This window comes from Dermochelys coriacea, chromosome 3, assembly GCF_009764565.3.
Source record: "Dermochelys coriacea isolate rDerCor1 chromosome 3, rDerCor1.pri.v4, whole genome shotgun sequence".
Classification (NCBI taxonomy): Eukaryota; Metazoa; Chordata; order Testudines; family Dermochelyidae; genus Dermochelys; species Dermochelys coriacea.
In genome coordinates this window covers 78,207,775-78,233,636 of record NC_050070.1, presented here as the reverse complement: position 1 = coordinate 78,233,636, position 25,862 = coordinate 78,207,775, and the positions used below count along the sequence as shown (strand labels likewise).

Here is a 25,862-nt window from a genome sequence, read left to right as displayed (position 1 = left end):
ATAACAGGATGTAGTCTATTCCCACTTCCAGACACACACACCAGATAGTCTTAGTATGAGATGACTTTGAGGATCTGAAATCCAACACCTTGAAAAAAAATCCCTTGTGCTCATAACTGAAAGGTTTTTTAAAAGGGGCAGTTTCCAGGGCAGCCACTTGCTATCTGCTAAGGTTCACATGGAGGACAGCCAAGGGCCACTCTGCCTGGGATCATTAACTACAAGTCAGGTTTTATTTCAGTGCTGCAGACATTTTGAATTCCCCCTTTTGTAATAGCTTGTGCCCTGTTCATTTCTAAACTGACGTTGCTACCTGGCTCAATATTATCTAAGAGTTTCCCAATTCAACACTTCACTGCTTTTCAGCGGTAAGCCCTTGACAGAACGCAGATGTAGAGGGGCTGAGTCAGACGGAACATTGCTAACTACAACACACTTATAAACAAGACTGTTGAAGAGCAGAGTAGACAGGCCAGCCTTATAGAAAAAAAAGTGGCTAGTTAGCTAACACCTCACCACTTTTCTCCACCATATATTATAAATACTAAAAGCCTTTTAGTTTTACAACCATCCTACCACTTTCAGCCTGTTTCTCGCCACAGGTTGGAGAATAGGCATTAATTTTTCCCCCTGCATGTGAGCCCTTAAAATCCTGACCAGACCCCTGGGGATAGATGCTCAAATAATATTAACCTAAAAATAGAAGCACTGCATATTGAGGAGAGAAATGGCAAATGGCTACTTAAATGTTAGCTATTTAAAACTCAAAGGGAGGCATAGGTGGGAGAAGCGGATGGTCCAATTATAGCTAGATATGTACAGAAATGATCAAAACTAACACAGCAAGAAAGGCAGCTATATGAGATAAACAATACTACATAAAATAAACAATAATAATGAGATAAACAATACTACGGTAACTAAAAAAAGGGAATAACTTGGATAATATCCAGGTAAAAGTATTGTAATACAAGATGATTAGGGAACATGAAAAATGATCACCTGAATAATAATACAACTTAAAGATAGGAGACAACCGAATATCGTGGGGAGTAAGGAAGTTATATTTACCAGAATGTGGCTTGATAGACAGCCCTCTGTATTTATGCTGTTTAGAGGCTTACAGCATCTACACATTAAAAGTCAGACTGTGATGTGTAGGAGGATTCTATTTTGATTTCAGGAGACTATGAAAAATACCTTTGCAACAGAAAGCATAAGATTACTCAGTACAATTGATAAATATCGTTACCAACTGTCAAGAAAGTGAAAGGAGGTTGCTTAAATAAGATCAGGATAAAAATAGAATATATAGACTTTGTTAAGATAACGGACAAATTGTTACTCAAATATATAGATAGCAGGCAAACTGTAGCATTATTTAATGGAAGATTGTATCCAAAGTGACAGTGCATTCAATATCAACAACAGACAAAGCTAATATAATATCTGGTGGCATTTATTTTTTCTGATTTTTACAATGGAAAATTTTTTTTAAAAAAAATCTATGTTGATCTTAGGCTTGTTATAGTGTTTTCTCATTCTTATTTATTGCTGTGTTCTCCTTCTGCTGTCTACGTAATATGCAATATCTTAGCGATACAGCATAAAACTCATCCCAGGAGTGGGGGAGCTAAGATGGATTTTGGCAACATCTATGCACTCCGAATTCAGGGCTGCTGCCAATGCTGGTGAGTGCCCTCTGCAGCAAAACTTAGTACTGCCAAAGTTATGGCAGCTCCTCCCCTACCTGCTCTGGGAGGCAGCACCACTTAGAATCTACACATAGCTACAAATAGTGCCATGTAACTGCTCAGTATTATTGTTGTTATGACTACACTTTGTGGCCCTACCCCTCCAACCCCCACATGTTATCTTGCCCAGTCCCTGACATGTCCCCTATCCAGGGGTTTGTAGAGGAGGCTTTGCAGGACAAAATAAGGTGTCTTGCATAAATTCTGCACCAGAGGAAATTCTCTCCGGGGCATCTCCACTTCCAGGGTTCTAATGTCTCTACAGCAGTTTTAATGGGCTCTAGCAGAGAAGAGACTCCCCCTGTATGTTATTAGAAATCCTATCTACCCACCTTGACCCACTGGGAGCAGGAGGATGCTATGTATTCACAGTTAAACCTGACAGTCATGAGAAGAAGTTGCTTGTTAATAAAACTAGTACTTTGCACTTCTGTAATACCTTCCATCAGAGGATCTCAACGCATATTTAAACACTGATAAATTACACCCCACAACATACCTCTGAGGAAAGCTATTTTATTGCAAAAACATGTTTCTTTCTTATTTAACTTTTCTCCTCATGCTACAACATAATTTTGACTATGAACATAATGTTACTTAAACCAAAAGTGAAAACACAAAAGATAATACATAGTATCATAAACTGAAGGGGCTTTAAAAATCAGAAGCTCTTATTCCCAGTCAAACAAGACTCTCTTGATGTTTTCTGGGACTACTGATTCCATTTTTTCCTGTTAATAAACAAGAAAAGCATGTTCTGTGACCTTAGAGTATTACTTAGCAGCAATGAACTTTCCCAAGGAGGCACTCAACATCAGATCTTTTAAAGCCATTTTTAGGAAAGCTATGATGATCAGGTAGTTAGTGTTCACTACAAAATGCTGCAAATCAAGGGGAGAAGTAAATGTGTTCGCCACAAATACGGTGCAAAACCATATCAACATCCAAATAAAATATCAGTCCATGCTTCTTCAGACAACATGTGTTCAACCCAACCTATTGCTGAATGGTTTTACAGAGCTTATAAAATGCAATACACCTTCCACCAGGTGCCCAGAAATCAAGGAACTGTTTCTGATAAACTTCCAACTGTGGGATAACAATACAGAGTGTTTAGGATATGGCTGACTTTACACTTATTCTACCTTTGAGATCTGGAATATTTTGCGTAACAGGGTTTTTTGTTTGTTTGTTTGTTTGTATTTTTAAACAACAACTTGTTATCAGGAAGTTAGCTGGAGCTGGAGCTGGAGCTGGGCTGGAAATTGAACTCAGGAATGAAATGGTGCTAGATTAAAGTTCCAATCCTTAAATGAGCTTCATGTGAACACTGTGGTCTGCCCATGCACAGCTCATTGCAGCACTGGGGTCCTCATTTGTAAATAAGTGTTTGAGGCATGTTTTAGACACTTGGGGTCAGATCCACAAAGGAACTTAGGCACAGCAACCTTACAAAGCGGACACCACCACCACCTGCTAGATTTTGAAGGGGATCCAGTCGGGTAGGTGATCTCTGAGTATGGACGGTTGCCAACTTTCTAATCGCTGAGGTGCTGAGTGAGTTTAGGCTCTTACAGTGTTAGGCAGCAGCCAAGGGGAGTTTCACAGATCATAGTGGTGCCTAAGTCTAGGAGATAGGCACATATGTCTGGGGTTTAGGTACCAAACTATCTTTGTGGATCTGGGCTTTAGTTGTTCTTCTTGTTGTTATTCCGATCCAATGAATAAATACAAAATAACAAACTTATTAAAGTTAATTTTGAAAAGAGTGGCTCTACTGACTGAATCCTGAGATATATAAAACCAATCATACTACATTATCTGTAAAATGGAAAACAAAAAACAAAATAATGTTTGATGCCAGTTTTCAGGTGCTCTCAATTATTATAAAGGATATTGGCTTCAAAAGGCTATTACAGCTATGTTATTCCCTCCCAAGCAGACATTTCTTCTCTACTACTGTTGTGCCTTGATTTCAGGATAGCTTTATTAATAATCAAAGTGAGAGCATGCACGTGCTCTCAGATAAGCAGAGGGAAAAGGCATAACTCTTGCCATTGATATGTGGACAAGCAGCCAAACTACAATACTATAGTATATAGTCACTTTATTTCCAAATCTTTCTGAATTGGAAAGTCAAAATATCAAAAAAATGCATAGAATGAAATGTTCCATATAATTTTGATTCTGAAATGTCAAAACTAAAAATGTTGACACTTTCTATCAAAGATGTCCGTGGCTGGAGATGGGTCAATGAACAGAGTGGGCCAGTCCTCTCAGGTGACACTGAGCATTCTCTGCCTCAGGTGCGTGGTCAGCTGGTTCTTGCTCACATGATCAGAGCCTAAGTGATCACCATATGTGGGACCAGGAAGGAATTTTTCCCCCATGTCAGATTGTGTGGGGAGGGGTTTTGCCTTCCTCTGCAGTGTTCAGTTGCCAGGATTAACTGGGTATATTTCACTTAATCATTTCCATGCCACTGTAGGTGCACTTGAGTCCCTCCTATTCTCTGCCTGAGGCACATAATAGTCACATAATAGTGGGCTGTAATATTTTGGCCTAATTTTATTTTTTTGTGGTTAGTGTGGAGGTGCTGCGTGATGCTGCTGGCCTGCAACAGACGGAAGATTAGACCAGATGATCTATGTGTCCCTTCTGGGCTTCAACTCTATGACTATGACTCTATTATTATTTATTTTAAATTTTGCATTATTTTGAAAATAGGCCAATCAATTTTGAGCTGGGCAGTAAATGGTTTTACCATCCCATGGAAATCTCTGATATGCCAAACACTGTTCACATCCCAGATTTGGACAAAAATTGAAAATATTCACAAACTGAAAATCTAGGGGGAAATTGTGTCGAATCAGTTGAAATATTTTGTTTCACTTATTTTGAAATATTATTTTGACTGACTTTTTTTACAATAATTAGCTTAAATTTAGAAATAAAAGTTATTTCAAACTTGACTATTGGAATTATTTGTTTTAAAAATGTCAAAATTAAACATTTTGACAATTTTTGAAATTTTTCTGTGAAAAAGGTTTTGAGTTGAATTTTTTTTCAAAACCAACCCTCTCTCATCCAGTCTCAGTTTTGATGAATCAGCATTTTCTGACAAAAAAAGGATTTGTTGGAAAATTCCTGGTCATCTCTAAATCAATGTGTAAGAGAATTATAATGATAACCCTTATTAATGAAAAAGTAAGTTCTTCATATAAACCATCCAAAAATTGAGTGGAGAAATAAGTTAAATCTTTGCACTGCATGTGGGTGACTTAGTTTAGCATAAGCCATGCAACAGAATATGATATAATTTACTTCAGAATGTAATAGCCAGTATCTCATCATTGGAGAAGTTGGTGGGGAGTCAGGATCCCTGGGTTCCAGACCCAGTGCTACCACAGACTTCCTCTGTGCCCCAGGGCAAGTCACAACTTATCTGTATCACAAAGATATCTGTTTAACAGATATGGAAAACTTCTCACAGCACTGAACAGACTGAATATTCTGTAATACATCCTAAGCTACCTCAGGTGGCAGATGGGGAAAGCCCATACAGGGTATGAGCTGCTCTGAATATGTTGAATAAAGAGCCATGGACTTATGGTTGAAAGTCAGGTTGACAATCTGCCCAGGTAAATAATAAATAAAATAAAATAATAATAATAATAATAATAAATACAGTTATGGAAGCAACCCAGATAGAAGAAGAGTGTCTCTCAATTAGCCATCTTGAAGGAGATCACTTTTGGGATCACTGAGTTAAAAAAAAAAAGACAGTGGAGACAATTATTCAAGGAAGAAGGTTGAAGTGGTTTGGGCATGTTGTACAGATGTCAAAAAACATATTCGTAGACAAGCACTTCACTGGATACCACTTGGTGGAAGACAGAAAAGAGGAGGACAACAAATGACATAAGAAAAATATTGAGAAAGACATCACTGTCATGAAAACAACCTACAATGGAGCAAGAACCATGGCACTAGACAGATGGAGATAGAAACAATGGGTTGCCTCATGTGTCACAAGGCACAACAGAATCTAATCTAATCTAATTAAGGCTGTAATTTTATAGATTCCTAGATTCCATAGCCAGAAGGACGCACTGTGATCATCTAGCCGAGTGGTTCTCAAACTTTTCTACTGGTGGCCTCTTTCACATAGCAAGCCTCTGAGTGTGCCTCCCACCCACCCACAATAAATTAAAACACTTTTTAATATATTTAACAACATTATAAATGCTGGAGGCAAAGCGGGGCCGGGGTGGAGGCTGAAAGCTCATGACCCTTGATGTATTAACCTCATGCCCCCCCGAAGGGTCCCGACCCCCAGTTTGAACATCCCATTCTAGCCTGACCACTTGTATAACACAGGCCACAGAACCAAAACAATTCTTAGAGCAAAAAACATCCAATCTTGATTTAAAAATTGTCAGTGATGACGAATCCACTTGATTCTTAGTAAATTGTTCCAGTGGTTAATTACTTTCACTGTTAAAAACTTACGACTTATTTTATGACCTAAAGGGATCCTAGCTATGGTTTGAAGGCCATGAAGAAAAGAATGTGAACTTGTAACAACACTAGTTTGAAAAATACCATATATGCAAAATAACATGCTGATTTTAATTTTACTTTATTTTTATTTTAATTTTTTACTTTAATTTATATATTGTTTATTTCAGTCAAGATGCCAACAGTACATGACCACAGATGGCTGATGGAATAAGAACATCTAAACATATGCATCTATATTGTGTAAAATACGTTATTCACAAGCTTCCTTCCCACATTAAAGATACTTATAATTATCTCTGCCACACTAAGCAATTTATTAAGCGGCATGTTTGATTATAGTAATTAAATTGCCATCTTTCCTGAATGCCAGCATCCTTCATTACCATTGTATACAAAGGCAAACAAAAGCACTAAATGAAGATTCTTAAAAGCCCAGTTCCACAAGATTTAACTAAATTTGCTTTTCATCTCTTTAGCTGTTAAAATGTTACAACAAAACATATTCCATGGCACCTCTGGTTCCACCTGGAAAACATGCAGCTGAATGAACAGTGAAACTCTGAGAGGAAAATAATCTCAACCTCTGGGAAAAAAAAAAACACTATTGCTATTTGAGGAATATCTTAAGTAAATTTAATTAGTGTGAAGGTACGAGACAAAGCCCTAGAGACTAAGGCAATATCCAATATAAAACCGATACAGTGCACAAGTTTCCCATACTCTTTCCTGCTAATATGCCTTAAAATTAATATGTTCTGGATGGTTTTATTCAGCTTAGCAAGATCATCATGAGAATGTACTAAAACATGAACAAAAATCTACTTCCCCAGTTTTCCCATCATGATTACTATTAAAAACTAAAATTATATTTTATTAGCTTAGCAAAAATAATTGTTCTTTCAGGAAAATGGGTGAATATAATTTTGAAAGGCTAGTTTGAGCTCAGGTCCAGGATTCAATATCACAGAAAATGAAGAAGCTGTGTACATAGACAATGTAGAAAGAGGAGCTGAATGGAATACCCACTGCTAATAATTTGTTTTAGAAATAAATGGAATTCGGAAATATTATTAATGATTAGCTCACAAAGTAATAATAAGAAAAGGAGTACTTGTGGCACCTTAGAGACTAACAAATTTATTAGAGCATAAGCTTTCGTGAGCTACAGCTCACTTCATCGGATGCATCCGATGAAGTGAGCTGTAGCTCACGAAAGCTTATGCTCTAATAAATTTGTTAGTCTCTAAGGTGCCACAAGTACTCCTTTTCTTTTTGCGAATACAGACTAACACGGCTGCTACTCTGAAAAAAGTAATAATAGTTATAGTTAGTTTGAATTTAGCTTTTACAATTTAATTTCATAAATGTAAAGTCATGTGCTAAAGGAATCAGAGAGGAAAGCTAAAGAAATGGGGCCAGATTCTCATTTACATGAAGGTCCTTTTTCATTGCTTTGACAAGGTATAGATGACTTAGTGGAAATGAGAATCAGGCCATTAAAATAGAAATCAATCTGTAGCTAAGAAACTTGGTAAATCTATATAGCAGATGGCTTGATTTAAAGTAACTCCACCTTTAAATTAGATGACCTGATAGAGCCTACTCCTGCTCCGACGTAAGTCAATGGAAAGTCAATAAATTCTTACATGTAACTTTTTATGCTATACTACAGAGATGTAATGAAAATTATTTTGTAAGTGAATAATTTGTAGCAATAAAAAATTCATCCAGAAACAATAATCTATATTACAACAGCCTCAAATTACTATAATGCATACCATGGAAAGTTTATTCCATTCTTAAGATGAACTTTTTACTATGGTAAGCACCTTTAGTTACACTATGGCTCAGCTTTGGGAGTGAAATTCACTTCAGTGCAGAGAATCAGTGGTAATCCATCTGCACCCATTTCCACACACAGGAAATCCATTATCTTGTAACTATCCATATCCCATAACTCAATATGTATGTTGGTCCTCTGTATCTGCACCATGCCCTGCTGAAGACATTGGTCTCCATTACTGTGCAGGAGTCTGTCCCCATAGATCCAGTTGCAAGATCTCACCCAAGAATAACATGGTTAAGCAACTACCATCGACATCTAAAAAGCAGTTCTTATACCTCCAATGACATCTCTCTAACTATCTAATTTCACAAATTGTTAAAAGATGCTTTAAGCTTGCCTGCTGCATCCTTGCATTCCAAGGAAGGCCCTTTCTGGGATTACTTTGAAGATATACTGCAAGCTACTGCACCAACAAAATATCACAGGTTCTTACTCATGCAGTATGCAAATGCCTCTATGATGAGAATCACAATGTAAGTGAGAGCAACACTTAGAAAGGGTAACAAATGAGCTTTTCACAAGCTTGCTGTAACTAAACACTGAAGTATCCTGAAACAATTGTGTTTTCTCAAGAGTTTATATTTTAAAGAAAACAAAAGAAAATAAGATTACAAGAGTATTGTTTACATCTCAAAAGAAGTGCCAAATGAAAAAGATCCACAGGGCTAGGAGTGTTGTTCTGTGGTTGGGAGAAAAACAACTATATTGTGCTTAAAATATCTTTTTTTCTTTTATTAAAATAATCCTTCTAAATTAAAAAAAACAATTTAAAATTATATTACCATGGAGCCATAATTCTTTGGATTAATAAAATAGTTTTTTTACAACCCTGGTGTGCAGGAAGTTGCTATCATTGTTTCTTTATTTCGAGGATTCATCTCTCTGATGTCTGGCAGTGATTTTTTTCTTTCCATAGTCAGACCAGATGGAGAATGGAACATTGTTTGTACACAGCAAAAAAGTGACAGCTCAAGGGAAGAACAAAAATAGTTTTGTTTTGTTTTTCAAACAAAGATGGTATTTCAAAGGAGGGTAGAAAAGCACTCTATTCACAATATTTGAGTACACATTTTGACACTTAAAATTGGCAATTGCATAAAAAGGTTGGTGATCTTTATCCAGGTTTCTTATCTAAAGATGTTTTTCTGTCCAGTTTACTTTGAGCAGTAGTCCTCAAAGAGCATTTCCTACTAGCATTCAAAGGTAGAGTGCCATTCAGTTTCCTCCACTCCTATTATACTAAAGGTCCAAGCAAAATAATCTATTTGATGCACATCTGAAAATTTAACAAATGTGAATTACAGAAATTCCACTTGGTAAAAACATATATATTAAAGAAATATTTTGATTGAGTAACATTTAAACTCTATGGGCCATTAAGCACAACTCTTTGATTTAGCTTAATTTCTAAACTACAGCATTTCTCTGTAAGGTCAGAAAGTAGCCTTGCCTACCGTATGGTATAATGGAGTTAACCAGCTGAATATATAAAATGTGTCTGCATGCTGGTGTTTGGATGCTTTGTATTTCACTGAAGATTTTACAGCTGAGCTGAGCATCCTCATTTGCTAACACTATATAAAAAAATTGTCTGATATTTGACAATGTGCATATCTTTAATGAGTGGTTTCCCTTGGTGAATATGGCATAAAAATAGGATATTATTAATTATTTATATCACAGTAGCACTTAGAGGCCCCAAATGAGGCCAGATCCTTGTTGTGCAATACACTGTATTAACACATATAAGAGACAGCTCCTGGCCTGAAGAGCTTACTATCTGAACAGACAACAGTTGGGGATGTGAAACAGAGGCACACAGAGGTGAAGTGACTTGCCCAAGGTCACACAGTGACTTAGCAGAAAAGCCTAGATGAGAACCCAGGACACCTGATTCCCAGTCTAGTTCCCTACAAATTGGATGACACTACCTCTGACCATTAGCTTTACAAAGTTAAAGGCAAAGGAAACAGCCTCCACAATTTATTCAGTTTAAGCCCAAAAGCTTTTAATCTCTTTGCTATGGATGACACTGCACATGCTTGGGGAAGGTCCATACCATAAATTTTCACTTGCCATAATTCAATGTCAGTGCCCAAGGAGGCCTAAATTGTGCAGAAGATTAGTAATGCATCTCTCTCTCCTGCGTCATTTTTTCAATTTCAAACCCATCCAGATCAGTAATGAGCAAGAGGTATCATATAATTGCTGATTGGTGGCCTATATTTGGCTTATGCCATAAAAAACCACTTGGCATGCACAGCAAAGGAGACTAAGGTTAAATTGGTCATCTAGGTAGAGAGTGAGGAATATTAGTCAGACAATACAGGAAAGACTTGCACTGCCATGGACCACACTGTATCAGTGGTTTGGGTTAGATGACTGCAGTGTCAGGGCTGTCATTATGGTCCATCTCATGAACACTAAAGAGATGCATTATATATGATACATATATAATGTATATGCAGTTTATATCCCAAGAAACCCATAGAAAGTGTACAGAATTATTAAATACCACTAGTTATTCTCTGGCACTGGTGAGTAAAGATATATGAGTGTGGGGAAAAGCTTGTTATTACTCTGCATAAAAAAGAATTCACACAAAAGAGAGAATTTTCTTCTATTTCACCAGCAGAAATGTTAGCAGCAGCTGCTGTTACCAAAGTGAGCAGATTTATAATTAAAAGAAGATTGAAAAAGACATCTATTCAGATTTCTTGCACTCACCCATTACTTAAGTTGCACCACTAACATAGCAGGTTACATTACGAAATGTAATATGATGTGGCTTATGCAGCTGAGTGTGACATATGCAAACATGACATGTAAGCCCAAGAAATTTTAAAAAAAGACATGTTTCTCTGAAGAAATGCATCAAATGTCCTGTACTAAACACCATAAATAATAAGGAAGATAATTATACAATTCAAAGCTTTTTGGAAGCTGTTGCTAGATATTTTCTCTAAATATCAAAGGACTAAACAACAGAAGAGTGCTGTCTGGCTTGAAAGCTTGTCTCTTTCACCAACAGAAGTTGGTCCAATAAAAGATATTACCTAACCCAGCTTGGCTTGCTAATATCCTGAGCTACAACAACACTTCAAACAGAATATCTTCTGAATATTTTCTATTTTAGAGCTATACAATTATTACTCTAACATTAATATTCATAACATTTCATTAATGTGTGTAAAAAAGTGAGTGGTTCTGAATCTGAACTGGAAATGCATTGGAATATTCATGTTGTAAATAGAGTCTAGTGGGAATTTACATTAAATGAAAATAAGCAACAATATTTAACAAGGCACATGAGGGGCTGTTTTAGTTATAGCAGAATATCAGACATGGTGTTTTGCTTTTTTGGTGACAAAAATAATTGGGTTCAATTCACAGAATATAGAAATAGTATTTAAAGGGGGAAAGTGTTGTACTTAAGCAGGGGAAAGTTGGAAAGTGTAAAATATTTAAGAGTCATGACCATAGGATTTTACACTTTTGTTCTTATTTGCAGCATTTTCCCTGCTGAATGATTTTCTTGTCAGGATCTGAATTGGATGTGCAAACTGTACCCTTGACGTTTCCATTTTTCTTCTCACCTGCATCCAAAGCCAATGGGGCATGTTGAGAGCAGAGCACACCCAGAATTCAGGATTGATCAGACACAGAGTTTTGGTTCAGGCTCATCATTAATTAAAGTAATTTTCTTGGATTGAATCTAAAATCTAATATGTTAGCAGCGAATATGATAATTACGCTCTAATAAGATGTTCACTAATATGATAATTAGGTTCTAATTACTCTGCCTCTCAGGGAAAGAATTAAAATCTCTTTTTGGCAGGAGACTATAGCTATGTACCTCACCTGATTCTAGTCCTCTGAGAGACGTACTTCTGTGAGGCTCACACAAAATATAAGTGGGGTAAATATTAGCAGGATGAGATATGTCACAATTCAGGGCAACTGCAGCTGTATTTTCGCCTTGTGGTGCACCAAAGGCACCCAATATATGCTCCCAGCTCCTCATCCATCACCTATCTTGAGTGAAGAACCACATTTCTCCCTCTTCTGACTGAGGTTTTTTCCTGTCTGAACAGTTCCCTGCTACTCTGTGATATCCCCAACAAGCCAGATTGCCTAAACAGACCAGTGTCTGTACTTAACCTTCCTCTTCTAAGGCTATGAAGAAAGTAATTGTCTGCAATTATGAGTTACAAGACAAATCTGTTAAGCAGGCACTTAAAGTGAAAGCATTACAGAGAAAACATAATAAAAGCAATAAAAGAACTTTCACACACTAATGAGCTTACTGAAGACCACCCTCCACCTCCAGCCATGGGTTTTGGTAGGAGTTAGCCTTTTAAATCGCACAAGGATTATTCCTGTGGTTACAAGTTCATAACATCCTTCGTTCAGAACCAGAACACCACAAATAGTTCAGTCTTTCCTTTCATTCAGCTTGGGCCTTTGATTTTCAGATTCTGGGAACAGGTGATCATCAGCCAAATTGTCCTCTCTACAGGGTGTAACTTCAAAGTGTTGGGTTTTTTCATAACTGAGGGGATGAATTTGCATTCATCTTCCCCTAGATATTTCCCAGGAATTCCACTTCACATGTATTATGCCAAAAGATCATTCTTGTCTGCCACTTTGTTCAGTATAGTCCTTTGATCATCCAGAACCAATAGATAACATTTGCATGTAATACAATGGATGCCAAAATTGCTTAATATTAATTCAATAAGATTTTCAAGATTTTCAATATTTCAGGAAATTGCCTTATCTGTCACGAAACAGATAACTTGTTTTTCCCTCATTTAAGAAAACTTCCTCTGAAATATATCTGTGATTCTCACCTCTCAGCGTCTGTCTCTGGTGCCTGTTGTCTTCTACAATGTCAGCATAATACTGGTTTTATATTTAAAGGGACAATGTCAACTTAAATATCACAATTCTGTCTGCAAATTTTTGAACTACTGTGGTTACTGTTTAGACCCAAAATTACAATAACTAATAGAAGTTAGATAATAAAAACACTTCTTATTTTTCAGAATGCTTACTTCAGGCATTAGATATTCAATTTCACCATTTCCCAATATTATAGTCTGTTTTCCTCTGTGCTTGAGTAACTTTTACACATTGCAAAAAGGGAAATAAAACATATTTAAAAGACAAAAACTGGACTCATGAATAAGTGTAGAATATGGAACCACTTTTAGTTAATTTTATTGACCAGATTACAAAGAAAAAAATTAATTGGTTTGTAATGTCATGATGGCAACACTTTCAATATTGTAGTTAACATATTTATTTTACATATTTTTCTTCATTTTGACAAGTTTCAGCCAATGGCCAATCTGTTTAGAGGGTTTTGACTATTTTGGCCTTTCTTAAGGATTTGAGCGGTATTTGAAAAGTAGGACATGGATTGAGATTTTGTATATCCTGATCAGTTTAATTCAAAGCATTATAATAATCACTTTTCATTGAGGGAGATGGCTTGAAACCATCCATCTATTTTTTTTTAATATTCTGATTTTTTACTTCAGTAGGATCATTCCCAATGCATAAAGCTAAGTATGTGTAGAAGTTTTTACAGGATCAGGGCCTATATTCTTGCCATCTATTCTTATAATATGGAGCTTATTTGGGTACATAAGATCAAAGAGAACTGCATCAAATATGAATAACAAGCAATGTTATGTTATGGTCATTTTTATTTATACTGCAGTAGTGCCAATCAAGGGTCAAGGCTTCATTGTGGTAGGCAAACAGAAAGTAATACAGTCTCTCAACCAGACAGCTCATAATTTAGGAATGTGACAAGGTGCACAGTTGGAAGAAACATCCCATGCATAGAAAGCACTTAACTGTGCAATTAGCCAGTGAGGCTTTACATTACAGAAGGCCTATTCAAAGGGTGAATTTCACCCTTAGTGAAATAAAAATGTATTCCACAGCAAGCAACATCCTGTAATGCAAACTGTATCTAATGCATAATTTATCTGTTGCAAGAGAATATCTTCAAAATTGCTACCCAAATCTTCTCCATTTCATGTTCATAGCAGTTTGATAGATTTGTTTTACAGAAAAAGTAGTTTATCTACAGTATTTAAAACATTTCAAGCCTAGCTGAGAGATAGAAGTCCCAATAAATATTGCCTTAGTGACAAAATATAGAACTGAAATATGTCATTAAAATTTATCAGCAATGGAAAGATCAGAGACAAAAATATACTTTGCATTTGCTGGGATATCAAAAACACAGCCACATTGTCAGATTGTCGTGCCAAGGCATAACTCAGAGAATGTATCACTACTTGTGTTATTGACCTTCATTTTCTCCTTTAGTTTAAATTTTTAGGTTAACAAAATTTCTGTTGTATTATGGAATTAAGTGCCTGTTTCTCAATTTTCATATGAATAAGAGATGAGCCAATATAGTATTTGAATTAACTGAAACCTCAAATTTGAAGGCTTTCAAATATTTTGCCGAGGAAGGGAATCAAATTGAAACACTTCAATCTGAATTTGGCTCTAGGTTTTGTTTCTGAGTGGTATTCAAAACAAGAAGTAGCTTATTTTTCTATTCTGATTTAAATGCATTGCATAAACAGCTGATTTCATGAGATTTCACCATTCAAGATGGCCCTCTTAACATCAGCACTTGATGTGTCAGTGCCCTCCAACCCAAACACTAGCTCAGACTTAATGCAAAAGTTGGTTATCAACTTTTGTTGTTGGTAAATGTAGATGCCAATTATTAGACTTGGGCAACATAAAATGCTATCTCCCTAAAAATGTATCTTAGCTTCCACGAATGCCCCACTGTCTTCTCTACAAGCACTGTGAACTGAGGATCAGGTTCACTGGTTATAAACATTCATTTTACAAGCCAGCTGTGGTTCATCAGACTATACTTTCAACTGGCATACCAAAGTTGGTTCCCTAAATGAAATGTGAGCTGAGAAGGAGGACTTTTCTGGAGAGACCTACTGTGGTGGTCATGGCCATGATGGAATTACTGTGAAGGGCTCTGCTTATGGAGCAAGTCAGGGGACATTCAGATGGAAAACTAAATGAGGTGACAGCCCACCATTTGTGCTAGTGAGATGCCTCAACACCAGCAGTCAATGACCGAGGCAAGGATAACTGAGACTTAATCATTCATTAACCTCAAAATATCGATGCCATGGCTGGTGTTGAAATGTAGCACTTGTGTGTATGAGCAAAAGGGAGGGAACAAACATTTTTAGCATGGTAAATATATCTAGTGAAGGCCTGAGATGTAAGGATGCAAAATTGTACTTTGCAAGCAGTGCAACTTTTTTGGTGTGACTCTTTTTGATGTATACCTGTAGAATTATATATCAGAGAGAGCAAAAAGTGCAAACTAGCTGAAAGCAAGAAAAAATGGATGCTTCAAATAAATTATTCAATGAAAAATGGCAATTTAATCAAATAAGGATTTTGACAAGAGTAATCAATCAACTATAATGAGAGAGATAGGGGAACATGTCTATACGTACGCGCTTTTCTGAAGTGGTACCTAAATGACTGCGGTGTTCTTTGCAAAAAAGCAAGGATCATCTTCAACCACCATTTTTAAGATGCATACATGAAATGAAAAAGAGAAACCAAAACTCGCTGAGTGGAGCTGCAACCTCCAGATACCTGGCTGTGGGAAGATATCAGTGTGCTACATCCCAAAATGGATGACAACCTTTTGACTGCATAAGGGACTAACAATATCAATTGTTTAAAAGTAGTCATCTTCTAAAACAACTGGGACAGAATTGTACCCAATGGGCCAGATCCTCAGCACAGTGCCATCAACCACAACTCCAGCTATATCAATTTACACCAACGGACAATCTGGCCCTTACACCGAGGGATACTTTGAAATGATCTCTTAAGACATGAAGTTACCTACCTAGAATTGTATAGATGTCACTGTATATTTTCTAGACTGTGTATCAGTATATGTATGTGTGAACACACATACCTAGAGCACATAAGAAAAAACGCAACTGAACAGTTAAATAGAATTTAGAGACACAGTTGCAATAAAAGTTGCTTGTCACAGGGAATACAATATATATTTGTAACTCATTTCAAAGTTACAGTCCACTAGGTTTATTTTTATTCTTCTTCTTTAGCAGTAGGATTTTTTATGATTTTTTCTTTTCCTACAGAGAAGTAAACACCTTCTTTTATATTACAGTCTATGCTGTTTTTATTTGTATGGAACAGGTAAATTTATTACACTTTAAAACGTTTTGATTCTATTAAAAAAATGTTCAAAGAAACATCAAAACAGCATGTAAATGTGTTTTATCCTCATACAGGTTTTTCCTTAAAACTAATGATGATAACAAATGAAAAGAAATGGCATGAACTGGCCTTGCAGTAAAGGAAGAAATATTTTGTAAAATACACTCTCACAAATTATGGCTTTTCCAGCGCTACTTAGCAGCAATGCTTGCTTCAGAACTGACACAGGTGAAAGCAATCACTCCAGTGCAAGGGCATCTGGATTATTTTGTGGTATTTACAGTTATCTATATAATTTAAATTAGATTTAAACAAAGTCTTCTTAAATAACTAGCCAATAACCATTAGTGACTACTCTTAAGAGAGAATCAGGTTTTCTGACGTTTTGTATTGATTTATTATTTGTATTGATTGTCTCTGTATAATGTGATTCGAAACAGAAATGAGTCAGAGCTGTGGACAGGCCTACTCAGAATGAACAGTGACAAGTTAGTTGAAATGCTGCTCATGTCATGGAAACAATGAAGAGTGACATTTCATATGTTAAGTCTGGCAGCAAGTTTGCTGGAAAATAACATAAGACACTTTCATTTGTTTTGTTTTTTCTGGAGGGTAGTGATACGGGGGGAGATTTTTTTTAAATGACTATTGCCTTTTCTTACCTTTCTAGCAGATGCTTCTCATTTATGTAGTTACTTTCCTAATATTTTTTGGATGCCTTAGCTATTCTTTTAGTGTCTTTTACTACACAGATATTTACAGATATCCACATTACACACATCACAGAAATGTAGCATTCTTCTTAAACAGACATCTGATACACTAGTGTGGATGCAATTAAATAGAATATATATTTCTCTTTTGTTTGTAATTAAGGCCCAACATCTGTAAATAGTTCTGCACAGGCAAAAGCTCACTATATCATCTTACCTCATAGTAAAAAAATAAAACACCTTTTAGAATTGCTGCCATCATATAGAAGAGTGTGTATATATATACACACACACACACACACACACACACACACACACACAAAGATAATACACACAAATTATTGCGACAATCAGGCATTTAAACTTTGAAGAACTATACCTGTCTAATGAAGAAGTTAAATGCTAATATGAAGTGAGCAGATCTTTTAAGCCAACACCTTTTGTCCATGCCAGTTTGTCAAAGTGATGTCCATAGATAAGTTACCTTACACATCATCTTTTTAGGAAAGATGGGAAAGGCATCCCCTAGAGGATTTTAAGCTTGTTTCACCTACTTTTCCCAAATCTGGTATAGCAGTCTTTTAGCATTGTCCTCATTTTCATATCAGAGTATAGAGTCCTTTTTTTGATTGAAAAACGAGAATGACACAAAATTAATATATAACACATTAAAAGGATTAAAAACTAGATGATAGATCTCAAATGCAAGTTTGAACGGGGGAATCATCATTGAGCGGAGTGTTTCTAATGTGTGCCCATACTACATAACATTTTTACCAGTGAGTTGGAGGAATACATAAAATCATCATTGATAAAGTTTGAAGATGACACAAAGATTAGGGAAATGGTAAATAATGAAGAGGACAGGTGACTTATACAGAATGATCTGCATCACTTAATAAGCTGGGTACAAGCAACGTGTTTTAGTATGGCTAAATGTATGGTCATATATCCAGGAACAAACATTATGTCCATTCACACAGAAAGAGATTATCCTGGGAAAGAGAATAATATCCTTGTTCCAATCCTCTTTTGGGGGAGGCCAATCAATGTTCCTTCTGATTTTTTACATTCATGTGTGGAATGAATTTTGTTATGTGCACTAATATGGAGGTGATGTGTGGCAGGGTGGGGCTGAGGGGTTTGGAGTGCGATGGGGGCTCAGGTCTGGGGCAGAGGGTTGGGGTGAAGGGTGGTGAGGGCTCTGGCAGGGGCACGGTCTCTGGGGTGGGGCCGGTGATGAAGCGTTTGGGGTGTGGGAGGGGGCTCAGGACCAGAGGGTTGGGGTGTGGACGGTGAAGGCTCGGGCTGAGGAGTGGGGTGGGGCCGGGGATGAGAGGTTTGGGGTGCAGGCTGCACCAAGGCTGTAGCGGGGAGAGCACCTTTCTCCAGCTGCACCAACTCCGGGGCTGGGGCCAAGGGGACAGGTGCCTCTCCCGGCTGAGGCAGCTCCGGGGCCAGGGATGGGAGAGAGATGCCTGTCCCAGTCTGTGCAACCCTTGATAGTCTGCTGCGCAGCTGCACATCATAGAGGGAATTTAGACGATAACACTTTTTTTTTCCTTTTCAAGGAATATGATGGGAGTTTTGAAGATTAGATGTTTTTACAGCATGATGAATTATCTTCATGACCTTAATTCTCGGCTCTGTTCAAGCTGGATTTGGACAGAATGGGACTCGCAGGGAGGCAGTAGTGGCTCCCTGACCCTGAGCAGCCTGGCCTCAGCACAGAAGTAAACATCTGACTGGTGCTAGGGAAGGACTGGGTGTAGTGGCCTCTCCACTTCCCACACTGGAATGCCCCCTCCCTTCCTTTACCCTAGATCAGGGGTTCCCAAACTTGTTCCGCTGCTTGTGCAGGGAAAGCCCCTGGCGGGCTAAGCTGGTTTGTTTACCTGCCACGTCCACAGGTTCAGCCGATCATGGCTCCCAGTGGCTGCGGTTTGCTGCTCCAGGCCAATAGGAGCTGCTGGAAGCAGCGCGGGCTGAGAGACGTACTGGCCTCCACTTCCAGCAGCTCCCATTGGCCTGGACCAGCAAACCGTGGCCACTGGGAGCCGCGATCAGCCGAACCTGCGGAAGCGGCAGGTAAACAAACTGGCCCGGCCTGCCAGGGGTTTCCCTGCACAAGCAGCGGAACAAGTTTGGGAACCACTGTGCTAGAGAGAATTGATGGAGATTAACTATTACAAGAGCTACATAGCGGCCTTAACAGACCCCAGAATCTAACCCACATACCTGATGTATCCTTAACTAGTTAAAACTATACATCTTTTAAACCCACAAAATCTGTGTTAAAAGAATTAAGGCTACAAAGTGAAGATCTCAAAAATTAGGTACTGTGTGAATAAATATTGCCTGTGCAACCTTAATTATGCAGTCTTTAATTACATGATCACATACTATTGTTTTCCACAGGACCCCTCTCTCAGTCAGTGTACAGGATGGATGGTAGTTGTTAGAGAAATGAGCAGGCTGACTCAGAGGTGGATTGAGTAGATGGGCTTCTTTATTGTGGTGCTTGTTCCCCTCGACCCAATTGTCGAGTAAGCACCGGATTGGTTACATCATACTCTATTTATTTAAGTTAGTATGTAAACACCTACATCTGCTACAACACCCCAAAAACCCTTATTAAGTAATAGAAACACCCATACTATGATTATACCCACCCCCATTGACTGATTACAGGATTAGGCATATTATACACACATTTTTACCTTGAAAATACATTTCTTTGCAGTGATTGTTGCAACAAGTTCCCTTAATCAGCAGTTCTCAGCGGAGGGAGGAAGGAGCCCTGAGCAGTTCTCAGGGAGGGAGGGGGAGATAACACTTCTTTACACAAAGGTATCCATTAGACATCCATTCCTTATGCAGCTGCAACATTTATTTATGTCCAACAAGTTGAAAGGGAGGGCAAGGGATGACACTTATCTATCAAGCAACGACCTGTAACTGCCTGTGACTCTACCTCCCTAATACCATACTAGCACACCAACGATCTCCCAGGTCTCTACTTAACCCTTGTATATCCCAACAGTAGTCCTTAATGAACAGCTATTCAATATTTTGTTTTCTCTGTTGTTCAGTTTGGGCTCTAGGCCTTATTTACTGCACACTATTCAAACCCTGCTCTGAAGGCAGAATATTGCTTTCCGCATAGGCTTTTCTATGATGCTTACAACTGTAGCATCTGAGTTCTTCACTGACATTAATTTGTTTTCAGAATCCCCTTTTGAGAAGGGGATATAGTTATCCTCAATTTATAGATGGGGAACTGAGGCACGAGAAGTTCGAAACGGTTTCCACTAATTTGGGGGTGTCCAATTTGAGACACCTAGGACCTGATTTTTCATAGTATGTGCCATTTTATACATTCAAAGCACAGTTCCCTCTGACATCAATTGCACCTATGAGTGCTCCGCACTTCTACAAATCAGACTAGGGAAGGAGATGGTGGTCTTTAGGGTGCCTGCTTCCTTTGTTGCAGAGGTTGGAAGGTGTGTAATGAATGAGGCAGGGGACTGTAGGAAGAGAAAGAACAATCTCATAGTTAACGCAGATTAATGCTGACCTCGAGAACTGGATTCTATCCCTGCCTCTGCCACAGAGCTCCTGTGTGATGTGGCCAAGTCATTTAAACCAAACTTTTGCAAGAGGTGGTCACTAATTGTATGTTTCTCTAATTGTATTTCTGTGTGCCCAACTTGAGATCCTGGAGTCTTGTTGAGATTGTGGCATTTTTGCTCAAGACAAACCACTTTATACTCAGGATTTGGACTGATGATGATGACAACACGTGCCAGAGTGTGAGCTTGGTGCTAGACACTGGAGGTGGAGAAAGGTTGCTCTTTCCTAACAACTGATTGTTTGTGGCAGACAGTTTGCTGTGATGCCACCAATGACAATCTTGGTAGTAGATGAGTTCTTTGGCAAGAGAAGTCTGTACCCAGTGCTTTTCACTGGTAGCACGTTCCATGGGGCAACACAGATCATAACTATGAAGGTGAGATTTGGACTTCCAGGAAGCTGTGCTTTCTTTAAGTGGGGTTTTGAGTCACACCCATCTTACACATGCCAAATCACACCCCTCCAGCTGGAGTGGTTACAGCAGGGGCTTTAAACCTGGAGCTATTGTTGCAGTCTGTCATGACTGGTGCCCCTTCCATTCCACGCTGCCTTCTTAGGACGGGGATACATAAGGGGTTCTATTTTGTGGGATACTCACCCCTTCGCCAGAAGCTCTTTTGCCAGATGCTGTTGGTTCCTGAGGGTATGCATGACCTTTACAAAGATCCTAGTTTTCTTGCTGCCTATGCAGTCTACACAACTAAAGCTGTGACCTATCCACCTTCAGCACCATTGGGAACTTGACCATTGTCCACAGGGTCCACTGTTGGCCTTACCTCATTATCTTGAGCAGGAGCCTTTATCATCTATTACTGATTAGGACCAGTCAGACCCAAAGCTCACCTAGGCAGGGACAACCATACCCTGAAGTAGAGCTTTGTATACCACTACTTACTCACTAACAACATCCTTTAGTGAAATATAATGTGGGGTGGACCTTCCCCTATGTCATAATTTTGCTAAACCAAATAAAATATGGCTGTTTTGATAGGTGAAGTGGTCACAAATAGAATATTATATTTGAGCTGCAATTACTAAGTGAAGTACAGAAATTGAGATTAACTGAATAGAACAATAATGAAAGTAGTAATAGCATTCTGATCAGTAGAGAAACATACAGTTGATCGATGATGATGGTGATAAGATTCCTATTAGAATTTCCGTCTACAAAATGATCAATCAGTACAGTCATCTATTTCAAAGTTATCACATTTTTTTCTTTGCACAAAAATGACTATCAACTGTATCCCTCTTTAACTTCACCCTGCATTTCTTGCCTGTGGCTGCTTTTTAGGGTTGGAACAGACAAAAGGAAGTATGTAATCCTGGAATGAAGGTATATTGCTAATGGGTTGATTTAGGCACATAACAGCACTTTGTAAGTGCATAGTTGGAATAGATAGTGTTTGAGGATCCAAACCTGGAAAGAGATACTATTGGTACAGACCAGATCTTTGCAAGTGCATGATTAGAATGGGACTTCATACGAGCAAAGTGTTTGTACCCATGCATCTATTTGAATGATCAGTGTGCTAAAAAGAGTATCTCCACTGCTTGCCAAATCTGCATCTGTCCTCCTGTACTGTTGCCAGGTCTGCATCTGTTCCTCTCTGTAATTCTTGTTATGTAAATCATGTCAATGAATTACTTTTCCAGTAGTGCTTTTATTTTTTTCTTTGCTTTTTAACAATATCTGGCATTAGTTATAGATGTTAGAAGGTAATGAACCAGTAATTTAAAAGTTCAATTATGTTTTGTTAAAACCTAAGAAACTTACAAGCAACAATTATTTCTTGGAATTATTTTAGCATCTGTTTATAGTATATATTCTGTAACCAAGGGTATACAGAGTTCCTTTGAATAAAGAATGGGGTGCTAATTGTGGGATTTCATGCAGCACCTTTAATCAGAAATGCATGTGAATTGTTAAATTTGTGAATAATCATACATTAACTTAACACAAATGCATTGTAAAATATTTTACCACAGTCTAATATTATCATAGAGCGAATTTATAGCACATAATTTATTCTATTGTGCATGAATTGTCCGTCTGTAGCTTTAATTTTCTCAAATATATTTTTTATTGACAAATTTCCCAGATTTCTTTGAATAATTCTTGCTCTATAGACTATTTACAAAATGTTCACTTGTACTCAGTGTTTGATATTCAAACTGTATCAGATAGTTTAGTTCAGACAATAAATACAATTTGGGGCACTATAATTTATGGTTTGGGTTTCTATTTCAATAGAATAGATGAGATCACCTAAAATTAGATTTCTGGTGTAAATATTCTTTTTACTAAGTTCCACTATTCATTTTCTTGAATATTAAATTCAATTTAGCTGTTTCCACAATATTCTAACAAGTACAATTCATTCACTAGACATATTTTCACAGAAAGTTAACACAGTCCAAGCAAGTTTTTATTCCAGTTAATATTCAAAGTGCTAATGATGCAAACACTTATGCACACGATTAACTTTATTATCAGGAGTAGAAGTCAGTGGACTATTCACAGTAGTAAAGTTAAGGAAGTGCATAATAATTTGCAGCATTTGCACCATCCATAGTAAAGTTGAAGTATTTGTAAGAGAAAAATAGCAGAGGAGATTGTATCACTAGATATTCATTAATTGGCCAGAATTTTCAGATTCATGCAGAATAACATATAATTACCATATTATTTAAATTTGCTATATGTAGAAATGAGCATCAGTGGACCCTGTCCCTGTCTCTTTCCTATTACCACCCCAGTACACCTCCTACATAGACCATCAATAAACACAGTCCCCGCACTGAGAGATGAGGCAAGCATGTAGGGCCTGCGGGAGATCCTTTAAGAACCATGCATCTTCACACTCAACTGTGGGCAAATGGCACAATGCAGCCGCATACATTTAATGCTAGACTCAGACCTTAAGTGCTACACATCTGGGCTGGCAGTTGTGCTATCACAAACCCAGAGGGAGTGGGGAAGGGGGAGAATAAAATAACTGTCCTTTAAGAACTGAAAATGCCAAGCTTAAATTCAGTGTCTTTTTCAAAGCAGGCAAAATTTTGGAAGTGTGATGCATCAGTGCTCACTGGGTATGATCCATGGGAGGTATCTAAAGGGAAGGATGGATTTTCCTCATTAAAATTTGCCAAGACTAGCGAGATTGTGTGTTTGTTTGCAACCCACTGCTCCAAGGTGCTTGTTTCACTCATATCAAACTTTAGTTAATATCTTCTAAAACTGATATTTAATCCATTTGAAAATGGAATGTCTGTGTATAGCATATAGCCACCTCAACTGGGCTACAGCTGAGTGATTTCAGATACTAAACTCTGGTGTTTTGTATTTCAGATGAGACATGAACAGATGTTTCCCTAATAAATACTTTGAATTCAGACAAAGAAAACATTTGGTGATGTTTCTATTGATAAGTTGCTGTTATTAAGAACAGTGAGATTAACGAACAAAAAAATGTATTATTGCATCATATCTGAGCTTTTTTTCTCCCTCAGTTTTTTCTACCAGTTTCATGAAACTCCATCCCCTCCTTCTTGTAATAGCTTACTTATCTCTCTTTGCCTCATTCACTGATATTGCTTGGTTCGGTGGCTTGGTAATATCTTTCAATATCCTTATTAGCCTATTTGAAAAATTGTTTTGTTTAAACTTTCTATTTGCTCCTGAAGTTTACATGATATTCTCACATTCATGCTAGTAGTGAACAGTTTCTCTGGATACAATATGTCAACTATATTACAGTTTTGAAATCTTAAATGACTGTAGATCACCATAAAACAATCTGTAAGCACCAAGAAGCCAACAGTAGCAGAAAAAAAAAATCATGCCAAAGTTTCCCACTTTTCCTTTAAATATTATTGCAAGTGTGGTAGATGAGAGGAATTCAGGTATACTGAGGGCCCAATTCTGTTCACACTTAGCTAAATCCGGGCTTCTCACCAAAACCAAGTAGGCAAATGCACTAGGGTTCCACAGACATAGTGTGGAAGAAAGAATCCCACTAAGCCAGGGTATTGCAATGGAACAATGGCCACTGTTGCAGCCTAGAGGATTCAGTAGCCCCCATCATGCCTACGCACTCTCTCAGTGGTGGCTGATGCCCACTGGATGTGCACAGCTGATGGATCCAACCCCATCATTGCATCTCCCCAGCCTGCCCCTCAACTGCCTCCCTTAGGCTCCTTCACATGGATTCCTACCTCCCCATGTAGAGGAGCCAGACTATTTATTCTGTTCTATGCAGGTTGTTCTACCATGCCCATCATTTGGAATCTACTGTATCTGGCAACCTCTATGACCACTGAACTACAGGCATGATTTTCCCCATTGATATCAATGGTGAGCAAGGCCAATAACTTAAAGCAGAACAAGTTAACGCTCATCATATATGCATCTTTTAGGAAAACATTTGACAGTGTCTCAAATCTGTGCTTGAAAAATTAATTCAAATTGGCTTGGATCTGAGTACTCTCACTGGATGAAGGACCATCAACAATGGATCGTGAAATGCCAGTGTGGAAAACTGTCCAGAGGAATACCAGGAGGACCATTAGGATCAACTGTATTATTTGGAAAAAAAAAGCGTAAAAGTGTATTAATTACATACAGATAGTCTCAATTAGGAGATGCTGCCAACAGTAGAGAAAATGGGAAAATAATAGGAGTGAACAAGAAAAAATGCAGGATAATAATGCATCTGGGAAAAAATATCCCCAAGCAAAGATATTTGATTTAGGGAGTTGAAGGTGAGGCAGGGAAAGCAATAATGCTGAAAGACCTACAGGGGATAGGGGAGAGCACATCAGAGATGAGCTTGCAATGTGACATGATAGAAGAGTCACCATATCACAGGCCATGGAAGTTACATTCTCTGCGTGGCAGTGGGAAGACTCCACCTGGAATATTGTGTGCTGCCCTCTTGGGCACGTAAAGATAGAAAATGAAGAAATCTTGACAAATTGGAGAGGTTTCAGAGAAAAGTATCTAAAATGATTATGTCCTTGGAAGGAGGGACCGATAAAGGTAAAAATATCTGTATATCACATGCAGCAGATATAGGGTGGGATTTTCAGAAGCACTCAGTGTTGGCTCTGCTCCCATGG

General features: G+C 37.9%; 1 protein-coding gene across 5 annotated transcripts in view; it reads right to left on the bottom strand.

Annotated features, from left to right (window-relative positions):
- GRIK2 (glutamate ionotropic receptor kainate type subunit 2) overlaps positions 1-25,862 on the bottom strand; it is a 587,425-nt gene that overhangs the window by 405,843 nt on the left and 155,720 nt on the right. The window contains exon 1 of one of the 5 annotated variants that reach the window (XM_043510714.1): positions 8,907-8,995. The exons of the other annotated variants lie outside the window; for them this stretch is intronic. The gene's annotated coding sequence lies outside the window, so the exon portion shown is untranslated. Of the gene's footprint in view, positions 1-8,906; positions 8,996-25,862 lie in introns of those variants that run through there. 5 annotated transcript variants of the gene reach the window in all.